This window comes from Onychostruthus taczanowskii, unplaced genomic scaffold (assembly GCF_017590055.1).
Source record: "Onychostruthus taczanowskii isolate IOZ18803 unplaced genomic scaffold, ASM1759005v1 scaffold116, whole genome shotgun sequence".
Lineage (NCBI taxonomy): Eukaryota > Metazoa > Chordata > Aves > Passeriformes > Passeridae > Onychostruthus > Onychostruthus taczanowskii.
Genome location: NW_024498294.1, coordinates 706,659 through 720,271, shown reverse-complemented (window position 1 = coordinate 720,271; position 13,613 = coordinate 706,659).

Sequence of the window (13,613 nt, the reverse complement as noted above, 5' to 3'; positions counted from 1 at the left end):
GGCAGCAGCACTGGAGGCGTTTTGGCGCAACAAAGAAAACTGCAGTGACTGTTCCAGGCCTTAAAATCGTTGCTTGGGCTTGGAAAAATGTTTTCACTTCCCTGTGTCCTCAGAGAAGCCCAGTGAGGTAAACTAAAGTTCCCATTTTGTCATCTTTGATATTCTTGCCCCATTTCTGCGTGTCCCTGTCCATGGCAGGGGGTGGCACTGGATCCTCTTAAAGGTCATTTCCAACCCCTTGACATTAAATGTTTCTAATCTTGTTTCTTTGTATAAATTCTGGCTGCTCACCTTAAACAGATGCCACAGAAGTATGTGCAAAATTGAGTGACTCTGCCATCTATAAGCACTTTATTTTAGTTTTTCACTTGTGCTCTTCTTTAGAAAACTCACTGAGATGGGGTTTATTTCTGAGCTTTGCTCTGTGGAACCATTTGCTAACACTTGTTTCTCCCTCTAGTAAGCCAGTTCTTCCTGAATATCTGTTAACTTGCCTGGCTGGGGTTGGTGATGGAATCAGAGAAGCATTTGCTTGGAAAAGACCCTTCAGATCATCAAATCCAAGGGTTCCTGCAGCCCTTCCAGCTCACCTCTGCTCTGGGGCTGTGCTGGGCCATGAAGAACTCACCCAGCTCCCAATTTCCCTTTGAGTTTCTTCCCCTTTTTCAACCACACCATAAAAGCAGTGAGATTCTGAGATGGTTTTTGGGAACAGACTTTGCTGTGCAGGATTCTCCCCGAGGCCAGGGATGGGTGAGGTCACTGCTGCTGCTGCTCAAGGACACTCTGCCTCTCACACAACCCATGAGTTTATTTTTATATAGTTCCTCTTCAAAGAAGAACCAAATTTTAAGAGTTCCAGGCGAGTCCCAGCTCTCCATTCTTGTGGGAATAGGAAGGATTGCTCACATCCTTGCAGAAGAAAATCCATTTCAGGCTGGCACAGCCCCAGCCTTTCTGCTCCTTCCACGTGCTCCAGGCCACTCTGGTGTCCCTGGCTCAGGGATTGCTGCTCTGGGACTTTGCATTCAGGGTGCACACAGGGAAGGAGAGCAGGAGCAGCTCAGTGGTGGGACTTTACTGCCATATTTTTAATTTCTTCTTGAAATAACAATGCAAGGCTTTCCTTCGAAACAAGTAAGCATTTATACTCCAAAGAGAGCCATTAAAGAAGAATTTGCAACATGGGAAATTTTAGCTGACTTCATAAGAAACAGAGCCTGGAAGATGTCTCCAGCCAGTTACCATTTGGCTTCATTAATTACTTTTTTTCTTTTATTTCATTTTCGGTGCAGCTGATGTGCTTGTGCACATCCTGCCAGAATGAGACTTTCCTTCCAGAGGCTGTTGTGCACCTTTGCTCTCGCAGAGCACCTGGATTAACTGTTTTCAAAGGCAGAAATACTACACTAGAAGGACTTTGGACTGTGCCAGGGTGTAAATTCCTAACCCATGGAAACCCTGCCTACCTGCCCCATTTCCAGCTCTCCTTCCCTTGCAGCTGCCTGCCCTTCTCCAGAGCCCAAAAAACACCACTCAGGCCATGCTTTAGGTTTGAAATTCATCTGGAGCTGCCCTCTCTGTTGCCTCTTCACCTTTCCAGGACAATCATTTCTGGAAAGTTCATTTTCTTACCTGTGCAGCACGTGGCAGGTTTGGAAGTAAAAATACCCTAACAGTTTATTGAGTTTTTTTCCTCTCATTTTACTTTTATTGATAATTTGTCAAGAACCTCTCTGAGCTCTGTTCTCAGTTATCCTGGGTCGTACTACACTAGAAGGACTTTGGACTGTGCCAGGGTGTAAATTCCTAACCCATGGAAACCCTGCCTACCTGCCCCATTTCCAGCTCTCCTTCCCTTGCAGCTGCCTGCCCTTCTCCAGAGCCCAAAAAACACCACTCAGGCCATGCTTTAGGTTTGAAATTCATCTGGAGCTGCCCTCTCTGTTGCCTCTTCACCTTTCCAGGACAATCATTTCTGGAAAGTTCATTTTCTTACCTGTGCAGCACGTGGCAGGTTTGGAAGTAAAAATACCCTAACAGTTTATTGAGGTTTTTTTCCTCTCATTTTACTTTTATTGATAATTTGTCAAGAACCTCTCTGAGCTTTATTCTCAGTTATTTCTGGGTCAGAACTGTTGTTCTGCTGCCATGCTGAAGGCTTACTAACCAGGCTGTGCCTCATGCTCCCCTTTTTCTTCAGGCCAGCTCTGCCACCCAGCCATGCTCATCCTTCCACTAGCCCAGCTTGGAAAGGAATGCCTGGAATGAGCCGCTTGAGGATTATTTTAACCAGGCTGAAGCTCCTCCCAGAAGAATTAGCAGCTCTAAGCTGGAGTGGCAGTGCTGTGCTCTAAGCACCCTCAGCTGTTCCATGACTTAGGGCAGCATTTTCTCACCTCATTTCCCAGCCCAGGTGATCTCACCTCAGGATGAGGGTGCAGGTGTCTGCTCCAACTGTATTTAAGTTCAAGCTCTAATTGCAGCCTCACTAATTACATTATCGGCCTGTTGTGACTCAAGTGCAATGGGGTTGTTTAGGATAGATTTTCAGAACCCACCAGTTATTTGTCAGAATTTAACCAGCTCAGGTTCCTTCTGCTTCATCAAGCCAGAGCTCCCTTGCCTTGGAGCTCCTTGGGTTTAGGGGGAAAAGGACAATCAGGAGTTCTAAAAACAGCCTGGGTTGTGTTTCCTGGCTGGCAGGGAGCACCAATCCCTCCATCCATCTCCCTAAATGCCTGTTTCCTCCTGCTCCTGCCTGGATGTTTGTGTAGGACATTGATAGGAAGCACAATGGGCTTTGTCTCTGCAGTGAAGGTCACATGCGCACGTGCCTTTCATTTTCAATGTAAAAATGTCAAATGGCTTCTTAACAAAATATTGTAGAGAGCTAACAGGAAAGGACAGGAGCAGCCGAACAGTGCTGTGCTGCTCCAAATCAAAGAGCTTTCAAAACTGATTCCTTGTAATTTCCCTCCTCTCCCATCCAGTTACTTTCTGTTCTTACATTCCTTGGCTGTGGGTTGCTGCTGCAGTAGTCTGAGCATGCAAAAACTCAGGCTCGTGTGGAACTTCAGCCTTGGCACCGGGACTCTCGACTTGTGCAAGATCCCAGCAGGATGATTCATTCTTTGATTTGTTAGTGAAATCCTGTTCTGCACTGGGAAGCAGGAGAGAGGAGACGTTAAACTGGACAGCTGTAGGGTTTTGCCTTCATTTCCCTTTTGGTCCAGTGGTCTTTGTGGTCTCCTGATGGTCTTGGCTCCTCTCAGGAACTGCACTGGTGCATGCTGCAGGTTCAAGGCATGTGAAGTGCAGGCTGGAGGCTCCGTGCTGCAATGGTTTTGCTTCCCAGAGGAAACCAGTGCAGGCTAAAGCTGCCTGGAGCAGAGCTGCTGGCATTGTTTCCTCACTGGGAAAAGCAGGGAAGGAGGGAAGCTTCCATGTCTGTGCTCTGAGAGTATTTGAGCTCTGGGGTTTGATGGCTTTTGGTGTCCCTTCTTTCCTCTTTCTGTTTATTTTCCCCTTCCCTCTCTCCCCACATCCCCAGTGCTGCAGGCTCCCTGCAGGAGGGCTCTCAGTGACTCCCACCTTCATCTCCATTCCCAGTCCATCTCCACTCCCAGTCCATCTCCATTCCCAGTGGCAGACTTCCCCCACATTAGCAGGGAGGGATTCTCTAAAGCAGGCACGATTTTCCTTGAGGTTTTTGCTTTGTCTGGGAGTGTTTTTATTTTCATTTTGTGCTTCCAGGGCTGACTTTTATCCAGCAATTCCGTAGGTGTTGCCACTTCCTCAGGAACCTGTGACTCAGGCCACGTTTAAATGCCATGACATCAGCAGCATCCCCCTTGGAACTGCTGCTTTCCTAAACAGGGCTCCAGCCTTTGCTTTTAATATTCCCAGCTCTGCTCTGGGGTTTTTTGTGTCTGAGGGGGGAGGGATGAGGGGGTTTCATTCCTTCAAGCTGCCCTGCCATTCCCAGGACCCACATTTTGGCTTTTTCAGTTGCTGGAATTGCCAGTGTGACTTCAAATGGGAGATCCATATTTATGCACCAGCTGTCTCTGAATGAAATGATTGCAGTCAGGCCTCTGTGGAAAACTGGGCTGAATTCCCTCCTGGTCTGGAGAAGGGAGCAGGTGAGGGCAGGGAAAGGCCTGGGCATGCTTTCCCAGCGTGGTTTTGGAGGCAGTGCAAGCAGGAGGTGTCTCTCACTCTTGTGCCCTGCTGGCAGCCCCAGCCCCTGCAGGGGGGATTGCAGGGGACCCTGCCCGGCACAGCCCGGGGGCCTGGCTGCCTGGGGAGCCCTGGGCACAGCACGGTGTCCCCAAGGCACTGCTGCCACCGGGGGGCCTGGGGGGGACAGCTCTGAGGGTGTTTGCTGCCTGGCCAGCGGCCCTTGGTGCCAGGGCACTGCCACTGCCATTGTCACTGTCACTGTCACTCTCAGTCACTGTCACTGTCAGTGTCAGTCACTGTCAGTGTCAGTGTCACTGTTAGTCACTGCCACTGCCATTGTCACTGTCACTGTCACTCTCAGTCACTGTCAGTGTCACTGTCACTGTCAGTGTCAGTCACTGTCACTGCCACTGTCAGTGTCAGTGTCACTGTTAGTCACTGTCACTGTCACTGCCACTGTCAGCCACTGCCACTGTCAGTGTCAGTGTCACTGTCACTGTCAGTCACTGTCACTGTCACTCTCAGTCACTGTCACTGTCAGTGTCAGTCACTGTCAGTGTCAGTGTCACTGTTAGTCACTGCCACTGCCATTGTCACTGTCACTGTCACTCTCAGTCACTGTCAGTGTCACTGTCACTGTCAGTCACTGTCACTGTCACTGCCACTGTCAGCCACTGCCACTGTCAGTGTCAGTGTCACTGTCACTGTCAGTCACTGTCACTGCCACTGTCACTGTCACTGTCAGTGTCACTGCCTGGCGCTGTGAGGGGCGGGCAGGAGCGCTGGCCATGGCAGCCCGTGTGTCACACGCAGCAGCAGCAGCTGGGCTGTGGCCGTGCCTGGGCTGGGCTGTGGCTGTGCCTGGGCTGGGCTGTGGCTGTGGCAGCAGCACTTTGGAGCCTGCAGAGCCCTGCAGCCCTGGGGGCTCTGCCTGGGGCCTCTCACGGGGCAGGCAGAGCCTCTGTGCTAGCACTGAAAGCAGAACTCAGAGGGAAGTGGAGTCAGGGCAGCTCTGGGTCGTGGGCCTTCTTCCAGTGATGCCAAAATCCGGCACTATCATGAATTAAAGTTATTTTTCAGATGACACGTTGGGCCAAAGTTCTCAAAGAAAGGTTCTGTATCATCTTTTCTGCACCTCTTTCTACTTTTCCAGGTTTTTAAAAATTCATCTTACTTTCCTGAAGTTGCTGTTGGGTTTCCCTTGGGTCCTTTATTTTCTAAATTACCTTATAAATTACTTTTAATGAAAAGCTCTCACTCAAGTCCCACCCAGTGGACAGATCCTATTGCTGTATCCCGGTGATTTCTCATTTTTGGCACCAAGCTGGGGACACTGAGATGCAGGTGCTGTGAATGTGATAGCATCACCACTATTTGGCTACGCAAAGGCAATTTTCCTCTGATTAAAACATTTGCTGTTGCTTGTCTCCTGCATGCATTTGGGCACTCTGTGATTTTTCCTTGGGCAGTAGTTGGGATGACTGAGCTGTAAATTCTGCCCTATGAACTCAGTTGGGTTTAGTAATGCTGCAAACTTAAGCTGGGGTTTTTTTAGCCCTGATTTGCAAGGCAGGGATGGAGCAGGTCACAGCTTTGCCCTGTGGCTGGACAGATCCTGGTTTCATTCCCAGCCACGATGGAATCTGTTCATTTCTTTTCCTGTGGATAGTATTTGGAAATGTCATTAAGAGATTCGGTGAGATAACTTCAAGACAGCAATTCCTAAAAGTCCTGTGGGAGCAGAGAATAACAAAATACCTGTAGATGTGAGATACTGGAGAAGAATGGGATTGAAATGTCACTGGGGTGTCAGGGGGGCTGACACTCAGGACATGGGGACGTGCAGCCCAGCACGATTCAGAGTGTGACCAAAGCACTGCTCCTAAATTATTCTGTTGCTTTAGTTGTAGGGGATTTCAGGCATCTTCTAAGCCGAGGTGTCACAGTTTGGAGTTTGATGTCACGAATTCCTGGGCTTTTTGGAAACATTGCTGTTTAAAGCACTTTGTCCTCTCTGTGGCTGCCGTGGGAGGCGCAGAGCTCCCTGGGCTGTGTGGGGCCAGGGCAAGCCCTGGGCTGCCTAAGGGGAGGCTGCAGGGAGGGCAAGAGAGTAAACAGAGCAGGTTCTGGGTGATGCTGCTCTGCCTCCCCTCTCACACTGCCATGCCCTGCAGCTGGAATTGCACAGGAGCTGCTCCAGGAGCTGCTGGAATTCATTGGCCTCGGTTTTGGATGCCCAGCTTGGGATGATCTTTGATGGTGTTTTAAACTGGTTTTCAGAGTTCTGAGAGAAGTCTGATGTCAAATGTAAAGACAATCTTACCCTAAGCATGTATTTTTAAAAGTTATGTGTGTGCAAGAGGAATGAATAAACCTGCTCTTACCTTCTAGCTGCTCTCTGGTTCAGTTTGGCTCTTTCCTGCAGGGCAGTGCCCAGGATGGGCCCTGGGCTTGGTGCAACAAATCAGCCGAAGTAGAGAGGAGTCCCCAAAGAGCTTTGCTGTTCTGTTTGTGGAACACAAACATCAGGAAGGGAAATGTCATTTGAATGCTCTTGATTAAAGGGAATTTCTGGTTTTGAGGGTGGTGTTTGTTCCCCACCTCAGTGCCCGGAGCTTGGCTTTGTCCCAGTGATCCCAGAGGGACTGAGATCCACACTCAGCTGGAATTGGGGTCACAGGGCTCGGCAGCCCAGGCTGGAGGGGCAGGGAGGGGTGGCTGGGTTCTCCCAGCCCTGCACTGGCACTTCGAGCTCTGTCCCCAGGAACCAAAGTTTGGATTCATTTGGTGTGCCTTGACTTTGCTAATGGAACAGAATTAAGAAGCAAGTAAGAATTGGGCTTAGGTTTTATAAAATAGTAATTCTTAATTAACAAGCATTTCTTCATCCTGATCATATTTCATAAATATACTCCAGAGGAGAGTTAAAAAAAAAAAGGGAGTTTGTTCACTTCCTGAGTGAACTCAGTACAAAGTGTAAATAAGTTACCATGACCTGTAATTTGTTGGGCTCTTCAGTGGTGTTACTGATATTTTTGTGTTTTACAAACCTTTCCCAGTGTTGCCATTGGCTCTTTTCCCCAGTTAAACTTTTCACTAAAAAAAAAAAAAAAATACAAAACTTCCATTATGAGAGAAGAGCAAATGAACTGAGAAATCCTTGGAAAGCCTCACCCACTGCCCCAAATCTCTGCTGCAGTGAAGCTGCAGCAGTTCTTTTGTCCTTCCACGTCCATGTTTTCCTTCCCTCCCTTGTTCCAGCCCTGGATGGGAGCCGTGAGGGGCACAAGGAGAGGAACCTGGAGGAGAGGCAGGGAAAGCAGCTGGCTGGAGCCCGGTTTGGAGCTTTCCCAGCACAGGTATTGTCACAGGTTTGGGGAGGTCCAGTCCATCCCCCGGCTGCTGACAGCCTGGCACATCCCTCTGTGTGCCCAGGGTTTGTCTCTGGGGAGTTCTCCTGAGGCTCAGCACCAATTTTTATATTTTTTTCTTTTGGGGTTTCCAGATTTTGTGGAGCTGCAGGGAGCTGTGGCTCCAAAGGGTCCCAGCAGCTCTCAGCTCCTCTGGGGCAGAAATGAAGGGCTGTTTCTCTCTTGTCACCCAGCTCCTCTGGTGCTCTCAAGAAGGGCAGGAATGTTGTTCTGAATTTGTACCTCCAGAGCAATTAAAGCAACAGATTTGCTTGGGCAGACTCCCCACCCCAGGCTGAATAAATAAATACAAATCTGGAGGGTTCACTTGTGATTTTGTAGCTCAGTGAGCAGCCCCTGGGCCCCAAACCCCATCCTGGGTGGGAGCTCTTGCACTGTTTGGCTTTGAGGTTGGACTGGAGCTGGTTCCCACTTTGGGGATGCAGAGCTCAGCAGTGGAGGTTTCCTGAGGGGAGAATCTTTGCTTTTCACCAGCCTGGGTAAATTGCAGCTTTCTCAACTCTCAAAATGTTGCTGCTCTCCCAGCACTGGGTTTTGTTGTTTTGTGCTCCTCCAATTCCCAAGGATCTGTTTTCTTTTTTCTTTAATTTCAAAATGAACCCATCTGTTTTGTGGCCGTGTCAAAAACTTGAAAATGTGAAGCAAAATGCCTCAAGAACAGAATTAACTCCAAATGTCATCATTCAGAATAACCTGATTTTCATTTCACCCCTGAAAAACTGGAGTGAAATATTTTCTGAGCGTTGGGAGTGCACAGCACAGTTGTGAGAGATCCTTTAGGACTGATCACGTGAGTGATAACCCAAATAACTGATGGCAAGAAAGCTTTGCAGGCGCTGCAGCATTTGATGTTGCTCTGCTGTCCCTGGGTCTGTGCAGGGCAAACAGCCACACAGCAGTGGAGATTCGTGCAAGCAGCAGAAAAGCAATGCTCTGTGTCTGTTCTTTAGCAGTAGAAAGGCAGAAAACCAGTTTTTGGATGGTTGGGGAATTGTGTGAAGAAATCTCAAAAGTCCAGAGTGATGTGTGAGCTGATTTAACTGTGCTGGTAAAACGGACACTTCTCTTAGGGAAATCCGTGTGGTTTGTTGGGGATGTGTCCCAGAAGGACAGAATGGAGAGGAGATGGATGTGCCACGGGGCAGAGCTAACAGCAGCAACCTTTCCCTCTAAACAGAGAATATTTCCTGCCTCCACTCCGTCTTCAGTGATCTCTGATGGGTGGATCTGCACTGAGTTTGGTCCTCAGCCTTTGCCCCAGTGTTTTTTACATTTCCTGTGAGAATTGCTGGGACCAAAACTGCATCCAGAGCTCAGCTGCCACAGGGCAGAGCAGGAGGAGAATCCCACACTCCTCTTCCTGCATTTCCAGGCAGAAATTGTTTCTTTGTTGGATTAATCACTCAGAGGTACAGACGTGTCAGCAAAGTCACGGTTTGATTTACTGCTGCTGATTTTGCATCATCCTGAAAGGTCAGAGCTTGACTCACAGCCTGCATTTGTAAGCCTGGCAGCAAGCAAAGCATTATTTTCTGTTGTGAGGAAATCTTTAAAACAAGCTCTGGGATTGTTTTAAATGGTGGCTTTGCAATTCTTGGTTTTTTCTTCATTTTCCCACCTGAAAACTCCACGTTTGAGTCCATGACATTAATTACTTTGCCCAGACCAGGGAGCTGGAGGCTGAATTAGATGTCAGAGGAGGGGAGCACAACAAAGAACTCTGAAACAGGACAATTTATGCAACACCTTTAAAAGCTGAAGTGCATTTTACCTTTCTGTGGTTGGTGATTCTGAGCCCTGTTCAGCCAGTCACATCTTGGTCACCACAAATGTCTGGAGTGCTTTTAGATGTTGTTTTCCTCTGGACACTTTCCTGATGTGTCCTTGGGGCTTTCTCACAGCAAAAGGTGAATTATGTACCTGTGCATTAATGTGCTGGGTTCTAGGGGAAAACTGAGAATATTGCTTACATTTAACAACCAGCTCTGCTGCTCATTAATGTTACTTCATTAATGGGACTTGCAGGTTAATCAATGACCTCTTTTCATCTGGATTTTCCAGTTCCTGAGGGAGGTGTGAGAGCCACTGGGAAGGAGAGACCAGTGACAAAAGGTTGGTATTGAGGTGAAACACTTCACAGCAGAGGGTGACTTTTTATTTTTAGCAGCTCTGATCTGGGGTGTGTTTCCTGAGCAGGTGTGTTTGTGTCAGGGCATGGGACAGGACAGGGCCAGGAACTCCTCAGAGCCTGTGAGGAGGAAAAATTGCATCAACTTCACTCCAGGTATGTCAGGGAAATCAAGAGAAAAGCCTTGGTTCCCTGTGGGCTCTTTGAAGTCACACGCACTTTCTTCTGGGGAAGGTGATAATCTGAGATTTTCTGTACGATTTTCTTAGCAGGAGCCCAAGAACTCGTCCCTTGGAAGGAAAAAGGAAAAGGAAAAGCCCTTGCTTTGATCTGTGAGTATTGTTAGTTCTTCTCACTATTTTCATCTCTACTCCCCCACTAAAAAAAAAAACAAAAACAGGCAAGTGAATATTGCAGTGTGGCAGTGAGAGCAGAGGTTCAGGCTTAGCCTGGGAAATATTATTTTTAAATGTGTTGAATCGACTTTTTTCCTCTGAAAGAAAAAAAAAAAAAAATCTGTAGTTTTAAACTCCCTAGAACTAGTCTAACTCAGTGGCACATTGTTTATATTTTAACACACAAGCCAGATGTCATTAACACAGCTCAACCCAGAGTATTTCACTGTTTTCAGGAAGCAGGAGATCAGAGCTCTGTGTTTTCCTGCACTGTAGAAGGTAACCTTGATTCCCCAGCTAGCAGAGGCTCTCAGAGGGGCTCTGTGTGCAGAGTATTTCCCCAAACTGAGTAAACACTTGGAAGATAAGCAGCTTTTGGACTATGAAATGTAGCAGGCGTTTGGCTGACACAGCCTGGTGTTGACAGATGCCTTTGTGTCTCTTTGTGATGGACAGAAGACACATGTTCTCCCTGGCATTTAAGAAAGCTGCTGCTTAGCAAAATAAAATGTAAAATTCGACTGAACGGTGCAGCAGTGAGCAGTGAAACTGGCTGAGCAAGAAAAGATTGAGAGGGTCTCATGTGACTGCAGTGAAATGTGTCAGTAACTGCTTTGTCATTATGTGAAATGAGCCTGTGGAAAAATAAATTCTGTATTTTCCAGCTCTGCTGCAATACAAATGCATTCCAGTGGGAATATCCAGGTGTAACTGATCCCGTGCCAACCATTCCCAGCAGGGAGGAATGTCCCTGGCTGTGGATGCCCAAGTGCCACAGCAATTGGCAGCTCTAAACCCCTGAGCCTGCCCCTTGTTGGCTGAACTGGGCTCCTGATCCTTCACAAGGAGAATTTCCTCGTGGTGCTCCTCCTGCAGCAGGGCACTGGCCACAGGAGCTCAGGAGCAGCCTGTGCTGGGAATGGGCTGCTCCTTGGCACTGGTCCCACTGCAGCTTAAAATACACATTTAAATTGTCTTGGCTGTCTTATACCCAAGAAAGCACTTGAGGTAGCTGTTCCAGAGAGGGGCAGAATGTTCCCAGTTCAGGAGAGGTTAAAAATGTTATTCAATGGGTACAATTTCTATCAAATGTGCTTTAGCATACCTTGTAATCCAGCTGTGGAATCACTGTCTGCTAAGGGAAGAGAGCTGGAGACCTGGGAACACACCTGGGGCTGTGGCTGTGCCAGAGGACAGGGACCAGGAGCATGCAGAGGGCTTTACGTTCCAAGAAGGATCTGAAGATAGTGTGAGCAGTCCCCGGGCCAAGCTGAGCGTGCCAGCCCTGGGGAGTGCACAAACACCCTGGAAATGCTGCTCTGGGTGTTGCCCGGGTGTCACGCTGGGAGCACGAGCTGGTGGCAGCGCAGGGACACCGGAGAAGTCTCCATTCACAGGGAGCCTGAGCAGTGCCACCGCCAGGCTGCTGAGGTGCCCTCAGCCCAGCTGGGCAGCCCGGGGCTCCCTGTGGGCACTCAGGGTCACTGGGCACAGCTCTGTGACCGCACGGGGCTGGGAGCCGTGCTGCCACCCCTGCTCACAGCAGCACTGCTGACCTCTGGATGGGGTTGTCTGCAGAGGTGATTCTCACAGCCAGCCCAGCCTGAAATGCATCCAAAGCGCATTCAGGAGAGGACACTGCCCGAGCTGTGCATCCCTGGGGGTGTCTGTGCTGCCAGCTCTGCTTTCTGCCATGGGAACAGTGCCTGGGCTGAAATCAGCAGAATTGGTGTGTGTGGGGGCCTGATCATCTTTCACAAACAGATGGCACAGCTGGAAGGTGCCTCTCATTCAGCTCCCAGAAGATGCCACTACAAATGCTGGGACATTTAATTAAATACTGTGTGTCTGGGCCGGTTCCTCCACGGTGCCAGTCAGAAAATCCCTTTTCCCTTGCAGGAAATGGAGTTTGCTGTAAGTTACTGACCTGGGAGACAGCCACGTGCCTGGCCTGTGTCGTGGAGCCCCCAAATCGTTGGTGCAGGACATTGTCCCTTTCCCTGCAGGGACAGCAGCTCCCCTGGGAGAGCAGCCCCTGTGCTGTCCTGGGCCTGCCTCCCACGCCCTCCCAGCAGGGATCTGGGCCTCTTCCCAGGGCTTCAGCAGGGATGTGTTTCAGATATGTTCCACCAACCCTCCTGAAGGGTTCTCATGGCATCTCCTCACCCTGAGCCAGGCCTGCCATGCTTCCAAACCCTGCTGAGCCAACAGGAACTTCATGTCTCCTTCCTTTTAGGGCTTTTTTTTTTTTTCCACTTTAGAGCCCCCCTTCTTGCCTGGTTCATGGGGCTTTCTCAAACTCAGGGAATTAGAACTACCTTTTAAGGATTAGCCATCTCCAGTGCCATTGGAATACTGCTCACCTGGACCAGAGGACTGTGGAGGTCGACATTTGAAATTCAGCTCTTTTCCCTGAAGAAGTTGAGGGACGAACAAAGTGCCACAAAATTGGTCTTTTCAGGAACAGAAATGCAGCACCAGCTGGTGTTTTCCAAACCAGTTCCTGTCCAGGTGAGTTCCTCAAGGCCCAGCACGGCTGCTGGGGCAGCAGCAGGGTTTTTATGGCTGTAAAGAATTTCCTGACAAACTCTTGTAGGGAAAAGCCCCCTGAACTGCAGACTGAGGCTGTGGCAGCCCCACCAGTGGGGTTATGGTTCTAAAAAAGGTAGGGATGGCTTGGAAGGAAGGCAGGATGTGCCAGAGGTTTGCTTCTGCCACACACACCAATTCCTATCTCACCAGGCAATACAGAGGCTTAGGAACACACCTGTGATTTAAGAGCACTTTATTGTTCTTTAAGGCTACTTTTAAGTACAAAAAAAAAGATGGCCTGCCAAACCTTTTTTTTTTTTTTCCAGGTGAAACAAGGCCACAAAAGAATGGTATATTACAGATTTACAAACACAGAGAGAATCTTTCAAACTGAACTGTAGATAACCTGGCTCTGTGAAGAAGCTTCACCACGTCTCGTGATGGTGAGTTCAGTTTAGTGTCCTTCCACCTCCCCCCAACCCTTTGGCTTTGTGACATTGTTGTGTCCAGCATCTGTTTTACTGGATGTAGCACATTAAATCTTTATTGCCCTCAAATCCATTTACCTATCTCAGATAAGTAAATGTAACCTTGTAAAACAGCTATTATTGAAAATATTAGCTTTAAAAACATTATCTTATTTGTGTTTACAAAGAAATAGAGGAGTCACATTTTCCACAGAGTCCATCTACAGTATTAGTATTGACTGTTATACTGCTCAGTAGCCTGTAGCAATAACAAACAAGTGGCTATTAATGCTAATGCAGTGTCCTCATAGAATAACTGTGTTCCTGCACTTTTTACTGTATTACAGACAAATCTACAACAAAAAAAAAAAAGATCAACTTTTTTCTCCAAACAAACGAACAAAAAAAAAAAAAAAAGAATGATTACAATAAAGGAAAGGGAAAAATTAAATAGCTACATATCATTAACAAATTA